The sequence below is a fragment of the Nyctereutes procyonoides genome, unplaced genomic scaffold (genome assembly GCF_905146905.1).
Source record: "Nyctereutes procyonoides isolate TBG_1078 unplaced genomic scaffold, NYPRO_anot_genome, whole genome shotgun sequence".
Lineage (NCBI taxonomy): Eukaryota > Metazoa > Chordata > Mammalia > Carnivora > Canidae > Nyctereutes > Nyctereutes procyonoides.
Genome location: NW_026575034.1, coordinates 4,362,546 through 4,372,521, shown reverse-complemented (window position 1 = coordinate 4,372,521; position 9,976 = coordinate 4,362,546). Strand labels below are relative to the sequence as shown.

The 9,976-nt window shown below is 35.1% G+C and overlaps 1 non-coding gene across 1 annotated transcript; it reads right to left on the bottom strand.

The window, feature by feature from the left end:
- Positions 1 to 2,004: 2,004 nt before the first annotated feature.
- On the bottom strand, positions 2,005 to 2,111 carry LOC129505163 (U6 spliceosomal RNA). Its single transcript, XR_008663472.1, has one exon. It is a non-coding gene; the product is annotated as a U6 spliceosomal RNA (small nuclear RNA).
- Positions 2,112 to 9,976: the final 7,865 nt, after the last annotated feature.

Below are 9,976 nucleotides of genomic sequence, written 5' to 3'. Positions count from 1 at the left end.
ATTTTGCCTTCCAGTCTTTAAATTAATGCTTCTGGAATCTTTAGACATATCAATTTGAATTTTAATTGCAGAGAGAGTTTCATTTTCTAGACATTCATGCAATATAATAGTCTGATATTTAACAAACGAGTATATGCTTTGCCTCATTTCTGAAATTTCATGTAGCCAAACACATGTGCATATATACTTTGTATGGTTGTCTTAAAAAATGGAATCAAAACTCATATGTTTATCTGCTATTTGAATTTCTCATAGGATAATGTAAAAGAGGGCAATAATCATAGGTATCTTTTATTGTTCTTAATATGTATATAATTTTCATAATGTATATGCATATATACATTATGTATGTAATTAAAGCTACATGTATATACATTTATTTTGTGTCTATATTATATATGTGTGATATATATATATATATATATATAATCTATTAAACTACATGGTGTTAATTGTTTACCTTAGGTTCATACTGCACTCTACCCAAACATGTGAGATCTGTGAGTACCAAGCTCCTATATTTATATTTCTCTGCTTCTGTTTAGACATAATGGATGATTCCAGTGGACCATCTGAATGATCTGCTAGTCGCTGAATGGCACCTATTGTTTTTGTCCAATCTGAAAAATAGAAACTCAATTCACTTCTGTCTGGATGTCATCAATTTTGTTTTTTGATAAAATGTTTTTCTGGACTTCTGTTTGGAGGAAATCCATAGATTTATTACTGAGAACTGATTAAAAAATCAGAATGTCAAAAAAATAATGTTAATACCATAGGTTTTATTCACAGATAAGAGCTTCAAGATGTGGGATGTAAAACTTTTGTATAAAACTAAATTTGTAAAGAAAAATTTTGTGTAATTAATGAATTATTATCACATTCATAAAAATGCCTCTTCAGTGAGAGCATTTCACCTAACATGACATTTAGCAAAAATAATCTAGCCTTCCCTGCACTTTTTAGACTTTTAAGAATCATCTGTATGTTTCTTTCCTTGGAGAATATTTATATCTGCTTTTCTGTTTACTAATGCCTAGATTCTTCTTATACCAGTTCTCTGTAACATAAATGAACTGCAATATGTTTGTTAGAACTGAATTATTTGCTCTATATGTCTACATATTTGAAGTCTGGACTTTAACATTCTGGAAAAAGGGGGTTCCTCTCTCACTTTTAAGGAATTTAGTAATAAAATTAACCCATCAATTCAACTAATGATGGTTTATAATGTCTTCTGAATGTCAGACAATAGTGTAGGAGGCTAAGATTATAAAGACTTAACCCAAATCAATGAGCCCAAATTAATAATTCATGGGAATGAAATTTATAAATCCTATTGCAACTAACACGAGGCTCATTCAGCCAAGGCAGAGTATTGAAAGGATTGTCCCAACTATTATTTATTTTATTTTATTTTTTGTTTTTTTTTTTTAATATAAATGCTTTATTGTTTTTACTGAAATAAATGTTCTCATTTCAGCTTCAATGGACTACAGATAATGGGCATATTCTCAGAGAGACTGTGACAGTTACATTTGCAGAAGGTAGGTTATCTTAAATATCTTTAATATATAAAATCAATGTTAAAACTGGAAGATATTGAAGATATTATCTCACCTAATCAAATTTATTTTATTATTTTTTTTACATATTTTTAATTGGAGTTCAATTTGCCAACATATAGCATAACACCCAGTGCTCATCCCATCAAGTGCCCCTCTCAGTGCCCATCACCCAATCACCCCCACCCCCTCCCCACCTCCCCTTCCACCATCCCTAGTTCGTTTCCCAGAGTTAGGAGTCTCTCATGTTCTGTCTCCCTTTCTGATATTTCCCACTCATTTTTTCTCCTTTCCCCTTTATTCCCTTTCACTATTTTTTATATTCCCCAAATGAAAGACTATATAATGTTTGTCCTTCTCCGATTGACTTATTTCACTCAGCATAAGACCCTCCAGGTCCCTCCACGTCGAAGCAAATGGTGGGTATTTGTCATTTCTAAAAAATATGGAACGCTTCACTAATTTGCGTGTCATCCTTGCACAGGGACCATGCTAATCTTCTCTGTATCGTTCCAATTTTAGTATATGTGCTGCCAAAGCGAACACCCCACTATTATTTTAATTTTGGTAGTTAGAAATTGGTGCACTATAACCAAGCTATTTTCCCCTTTCTAGTTTTGTTAGAAAATGCGTATCCCTTTCTCAGCAAAAACTGATGTAGATATGGACAGAAAATATGGGCTCCCATCTATAGAGAGAGACAAGGTCTCATCCCTGCACTCATGCTTTTCCTTTCTTCTCATCCTCCTTGCACCCTTTCCTCCTTCTTTTCCTGGTTTCATGTTTTGTTTCATTTTCTATCCTCAGTGCCTAACTTCTTTGTCCTCTATGTTCAATTTCTCAAATCCCCCTCGGAAGGAGAATTTAACTGAATCATGCACCTGGTTCCCATTCCCAGGAGTGTTTGCATTTTCAGCAAAATGAGAAGGCACTGGGTTGTTCATGGTACAGTTGAAAGCAGATGGGAAAAGGAGGGTGAGACAGGTTGATATTTAAGGAGGTTATTAAAGTCATGTTAATGCCAGGAACTCCTGCCACTTAGGCAGCAATTAAAAAGCAAAAAGAGTCTGAAACTATAAATACCAATAACTCTTCATGTCTTCTTTGGCATTGAATAATCTCTCCTTTACCCCACTTGACAGTTTGGGTATATCCTACATTTCCCACTATGTGTCAACAACTAGAAGTTTGGAATTTTAGTGAAGCTGGTAATAGGTTTTGTTGTGAATGTATTACTGACATGGAAATATTCTCTTTCTACAAATTTCTATAAACTATTAATGAACTGCTACCCACTTTTCAAAAATGTTGTATTTCTCAAGGAGCTTTCAGACTACTTTATCAGAATCTAAAATTATTACTTTTTCCCTTTCAAGATATATGTTGCACTTTTTTTTAACTCAGAGCCTCGTACTTTTCAATCTTTGTGTTATGTGGAATATATTCCAGGCCAGTTGTTCCTCTAGCTACACAGCTGCCCTTGTAGGTGAGCAGAGAGCAATTCAATCATTTCACCTGAGGTAAAACATTTGTTTTGTTTATTTAAACCTTGTAGAAGCAAAAGCTTCTTCAGCTCATTCAAGAGGGGACTCAGCTTATGGTCTCTGGTAGGTAGCAGGCTACCAAAAAGCAAGCTCCTTATAGCTTTTCTGAAACGAGATCGTCCCTGGAATATTTTGTCCAAATAAAAGTTTTCCATAAGCTTCTTTGTTAAAGAAGTGAAATGGGTATTGAGAACAAGCACTAAATGCAATTCATTAACTTGGTTGCTGCCAATTGCCATCTGGAAAAAGATCTGAAGGATTACATTTTTCGTATCGATGGCCTGTAATGTATTTTTTCTGGGATTAACAGATGGAAGCTCTAATTTTGATTATATACACAGGGGTTTTTTTTTTTTTCTAAAATAATCTGCTTTTTTGAGCCTCTCTTAAGTAAACTTAAATGCTGATTTGCTGATCATGTGTGCATTAAAATTCGTAAAATTCTCAGAATAAGCTGGAAAAGTGTGGCGTTGGAAAACTGCATAGATTGGGGGGGTAGCGTGAGGGGGCTGAAATGGTTGAGGAGTGTAAGAAATATTTCAGAGAGAAATTAAACTGTGAAGTGAATTTAGAAAGAGGGGCCACCCGAGTGTAGGAATGGGGGAGGGGACACCGAGACAGAGGTCATCGCTTGAACAAATGCACAGAGACAGGGCCACTCAGAGAGCTTGGAAAAGACAAATAGCTCAAGGTATCAGAGGCAGCCCGGTGGAAGTTGAGAAGATATTGGAACCCTGGTATGGCAGGCTAAAGATCTTAAGCTTTACTACTCAGTAATAGCTTTCTGAATTTAATTGAAGATTGATAGGGATAGAGCATCTTTTTTTAAAAAAAGATTGTATTTAGTTATTCGTGAGAGACACAGAGAGAGGCAGAGACACAGGCAGAGGGAGAAGCAGGTGGGGAACTCGATCTCAGGACCCCAGGATCATGCCCTGAGCCAAAGGCAGATGCTCCACCACTGAGCCCCCCAGGTGCCCCTGGATAGAATATCTTAAATGAGATTCATATGCTCATTCCTGCATCCATGCAGAGTTCTGACTCAGAGCAATGAGGCCGAAAGCAGCAAAGGCAAATTCTTTCCCCCGAAACCTTTGCAGTGAAATCCTAAGTCCTTTGCAACCTGGAAAACATCTCAGAATGAACCACCAGTTAGGTGCCACTGGTGAGAAGCATATTTCTCAGAATGGACTCCTCTTTGCCAGTTTCAGAGACTTAGCGAAGTATTCACATATCAAAATGCATCCCTCCCTTCCACATCTTTCTCCCTGCTGTTTTTAATAATAGGAAAATCCCAGAACGATGAAGCAGAGGATCTTACTTGTCTAATTCTGGGAATTAGCGAAGCAGGAGATGTAAGAGTCATGCCAAAAGTGATCGCACATGTATTTATGATGACACAAAATTAAAATGAATTTAAATTAACTAATTAATTATTGTTTCCTCCGAATCACTGCAGGGCCTACCACACAATTCCCCCTGCCTCAGTCCTCTCCTCCATGGACTACTTAAGCAGCATGAATAGTGTCTCGCATACTGTGGCTTGAATAGTTGTCTGTCCAAAATGCAGATGGGTTCATTTCCTCCTCTCTCAAATCCCTCATAGCTTCCTGAACCTTATAGGATGAAGCCCAGCCTCTTTTCTATGGCATAGAAAGTTCTCCATGAACCATCCCCTTAGCTAACTTTCCAGACTTACCAGCAATGACTATTAGGCCACAAAAGTTTTATATCATATTTGTTTCTCCATTTCTTCTCTTGGCATCCTCAATCTATATCTGCATATGAGAATTGATTGGGTTTGAAAGACAGATTCCAGACCAGCTACAGAGCAAATTACAGTCTAATATTCATAAAATCCTAAAAGCAAGACAGAGAGAAAGTCTCCACAAATGCTTCTAGAAAGCAGGCTTTAGGCTATAAATCAACTCTGCTTATTATAAAGAGTTTGGGGAGGGATATTTATTACACAGGGGAGTTTCAAAAGAAGAATAAAGAAATCACCAGGCTGCAGATGATTTACCTTAACTTTGCAGAATAGAAAGAGAGAGAAAAAAGGATCAATGAATTTTAGACTCTCAACCCACCACTCACAAAAACACCTCTCCTGCTTTAATGAGCTGTGACCAGATTATCCAGAAATATGTCTCCGGTATTATTTCCTCCTGGAAGACAGAGAAGGAGTTCTCTATAAAACTGTAAGGAGAGTCAACTATAAAGAAATATAATCTTTTTTTTCTTGATAAATTTAAGTCTGTTATAAAACATGCCATTTCATTAACATGTGCAGGGTTTTTTTAAAAAAAAAACAACAACTGTAAACACAGATTAAATATGTTGGTTTATATTGATTTTTGTATAGCTTTGCACAACGTGAGATTTACGTTGTATGGTAAGCCTGATTCAGACCTATACCTATGTTCTCCTGAGGTGAGTTATGGAAACGTACTATTGGATGAAAACTGCACTGTAAGATTTCTCGGAAGCCAGTGGTTCTGAAATACTGGCTATGCACCTAAATCAATGTGGAGTGGTCAAAATATTTGCTGCTGAGGCTAAATTGCTGGATATTCTAAACTGAAATTTTGGGTCGAACCCAAGGTATCTGTAATTTCCTCAGATTTCACAAGTAGTTGCTTATCTATGTAACCACATTGCTATGAATATTCATAATTTAAGTAAATAGGGATGAAAAGATGAACATCAGAAAGTTACCTGAAAATCATTTACAACTTTAAAAAAATGTAATAACTAATAAGCTCCACCTCCTCTCTTGTGTGAGATAAGTTTTATGAAAAATTTCATGAAATTCTTTCTTATTCCCGAAATCTCTACTAGGCCAAATCCACAATCTGTTTTACTAATGTGGGGTGGCTAGGTGGATGCCAAGTTAGGTGGGTGAGTGGATGGATGAAGGATGGACGATGGATGGATTGGTAAGTGTGTAGATACGCCCTGGTACAGATGCACAGATGACGCACTGGAGGTATGTAATGAGTGGAAGATGAAGGATTAATGGGCAGGATGGCAAGTAGCTGGGTTGACTACCTGCGAGTAGCTGAAGTGATAAATGGAAAACCCAGTGAAGTAATGGATGGATAAATGAGTGACTAAAGGATGATTAAAGGATGAGGAACAATAAAATTTCTAGAGTCTCTTTGCAATGTTTAACTTACTAAACTGCCAGAGTAAACAAAAAAAAAAAAGGGATTTTTCTCATGTTCGGTAACAAAAATTCAATTTAAAGGAGTTTATTTGTTAATTTTCTAGCTGTGAATTCCAGATCACGATACAAAAACAAATTAAGTGCTGAGGGGACTGCAGTAGACAAAATCAATGTAACCGTTAAGGCAAGCTGGATAAACATTTCGGCCCTACCTGAGAGCTCTTATTTCTGGTATGTGACCTCTCTAACTGTAAGACAAGAGCAATGCCAAATGAAGCAGTTCAGTGGAAATCAGTCTTTTCAGAGGTTTATGAGGAAGCAATAAGGCTAAGAAATGGGGATATAATTATAAATATTTTTTATGAAAGCCAAAATCACTGATCTAAACTCGACATTATCCCACAGGCAAACAGAACAGTTTATTGTGTGTCGATCTTTAAGTCCTGTAAGAACACAAAGATTGTGATCATGCTTTGCAGAGACTGGAATAAGCCCCAGATAATCTTATTGTGAATTATGTGTATTTTAAGTTCTATATACAATAATGTGCTGAAAGGCCTTTGTCAAATATAGAGAAAAATTATACTCAGACCCTATAAAGCAAAGATATTTACTCCAGAGTTCATTATTAAACATTTAAAAAATAAATTTAAAGTAAACAAGTAAATGAAAAACGACGAATCTCACATTTTATGATTTCATTTTTTTTGTTTTTTCTAATTTTTAAGTGGTTTGTCTATTTATCTTTGAAGAACCATGCTTTATCGAAACATAGTTTATTAAATTATGACTTATATGCCAAATACAAAAAAGTGTAGATTTGAGAGTACAGCTTTATATTTGACAAATATCTAAATCCATATAAGAACTAATGCAACCAGATTATAGAACATTTCCATCACCCCAGAGAAATTTTTTTCTGATTCTAAAACTGTAGATTATCTTGCCTGTTCTAGAATATTAGTATGAATAAACTTCTTCCATTCAAATTATAAACTTCTTCCATTCATTCAGCATAATATTTCTGAGATCCATTCATTTTGTGGTGTATTTCAGTAGGTCATTGATGTAATAACTAGTAGCTTTCCACTGCATAAGCAGGTCACAGTTTAGGTTTCTATACACTTTCTCACATTTTTTATGATTTTATTTTATTTGATTATCATGATAAGTGTGCTCTTTAATCCCAATCCCCTACTTCACCCATCTCCCCCCCCACCTCCCCTCTGGTAACCCTCAGTTTATTCTCTATAGTTAAAAGTCTGTTTCTTGGTTTCTCTCTCTCTCTTTTCCTTTGCTCCTCTGTTTTGTCTCATAAATTACACATATGGGTAAAATCAAATAGCATTTGTCTTTCTCTTCTGACTTATTTCACTTTGCATACTATCTAGTTCCATCCATCTTTACAAATGGCAAGATTTCATTCTTTTATATGGCTGAATAATATTCCATTGTGTATATAGACCACCTTTCTTTATCCATTCATCTATCGATGGACAATTAACACAGCTTTCATAGTTTTCCTATTGTAAATAATGCTGCAATACGCAGAGGGGGTGCATATAGACCTTCAAATTAGGGAGATTTTTCTGGGTAACTGTTTTTAACAGTTTAAATGATTTTAAGAAAATTTTGCATTTGCAAAATATTTTATGCTTGTCAATTGTATTATACTTCTAGGATCTAAATTGATCTAACGTCTCAATAGCGTTACCCATCAGATTGATAGAATGACATTGTTATTCCTTCTTCGTGGGTGAGGGGTGATGGAAACATGGAGAACTAACATCATTTTCAGGCTTATGTGCTTGGAGATAGAACCAGAATCAGAACTCAAGTCCTTGCCCTCCTCCTTGAAATCTATTTTTAGAATAACAGTGTGATTTCTTCATTTTAATATTTCCTTGTACACTAAGTAAATGTGCTATATTATATAAATTTTAACTCAATTTATCTATTAAATATTCATTTTAAATTTATTAGTCTTTTAAAATATGGATTCAAGAGTCTTAAGCCAGATTCCATAACTTCTCCCTTCCTAGCTTATCCACTGAAGAGATCTATACTTTATCATATGTGCACACATCCTTATTTGAGTAAATATTTCTTGATTGCAACTGGTCCATGAAATTTCTTTTAATCTTAATGTTTATACTGACATATATTTGAAAATGTAAGTATAACATATGCATCATTAGCAAATATATTTTGGAAGTTACCTGTTTTACAATTAAAAAGTGACTCTCAAAACTAGAGGGATAAATGGACAAATTCACAAACATGATAGATTTTAAGATTTTAACACAATTGTCTTGGTAACTGATGTAACAAGTTGGTAAAACAAATAGAATAAAAATTAGGAGAGATATAAAAAATGTCAACTATATTACAGAAAATGAGTCCAATACTTGAGGAAAGTTTTATACCTGGGAAACAAGATAACTAGATGTCAAATAAATTGGTAGCAATCTGATTATCAAAAACATGAGACCATATATCTTTATACTAATATTAGTACTATTATTATTTTATGTATTATTTATTGAGCACTAACTCAATTCCAATGAAGTGTTTTGATAACAACTTTTACTATAGGATCTAAAATCCTACAACTTTCTATGGCATATCACAGTGTAACAATCATATATTCATTCAACTAAATATTTATGGAGGCCCTTCTATGTTTTAAAAGTTTACTATACATCAGTGAACAAGAGACATGTTTCCTTGCTTGATCTAGTGTATATTCAAGAGGATGGATATAGGCAATGCTTAGTAACCAAATAAATTTTTAAAATCTCAAAAAACATTATTATAGTACATTAGAGAGTTAAATGCTACATTAAAAAGGGAGGGTAGGGGCACCTGGGTGGCTCAGTTGGTTGAGTCCAAGTCTTGGTGTCAACTCAGGTCATGATCTCAAGGTTGTGGGGTTGAGCCCCAGATTTAGCTCCACACACAGCAGGAATCTGCTTGAGATTCTCTCTCCCATCTTCCTCTGCCCCTCCCACTTCTCTCTCTCTCTCTCTCTCTCTCTCTCACACTCTCTCTCTAATGTGCCTAAACACCATTTCTCTTCCTTTTAATTTATTTTTTGCTTTTGTCATTTTTAAAAAGATGTATTTATTTATTGGAGACAGTGAGAGAGAGAGAGAGAGAGAGAGAGAGAGGGAAGATGTGGTCTATATACATAATAGAATATTACCCAGCAAAAAAGAATGTAACCTTGCCATTTGTAAAGATATGGATAGAGCTAGAGGGTACAATGCTAAGTGAAATATGTCAATTGAAGAAGGCACATACCATATGATTTTGACTCTTATGTGGAATTTAAGAAACAAAATTAAGGAATTAAGGGGAAGGGAGGGAAAAATAAAATAAGACAAAATCAGAGAGGGAGGTAAACCAGAAGAGACTCTTAACTATAGGAAACTGAGGGTTGCTGGAGGGGAGGTGAGTGGGGGGATGAAGTAGCTGGGTGACGGGCATGAAGGATGAGCACTGGCTGTTGTATGCAACTGATGAATCACAAAACTCTACCTCTGAAACTAGTACACTATATGTTACTTAACTGAATTTAAATTTAAATTTAAAAAGGTGACAGTCAAAAAAGAAAAGACCATTATCTTCAATAGTACTCAATTAGATAAAAGTGTCTATGGAATATATTCACTACTGACTTAGTAATTGTGGCATCTATA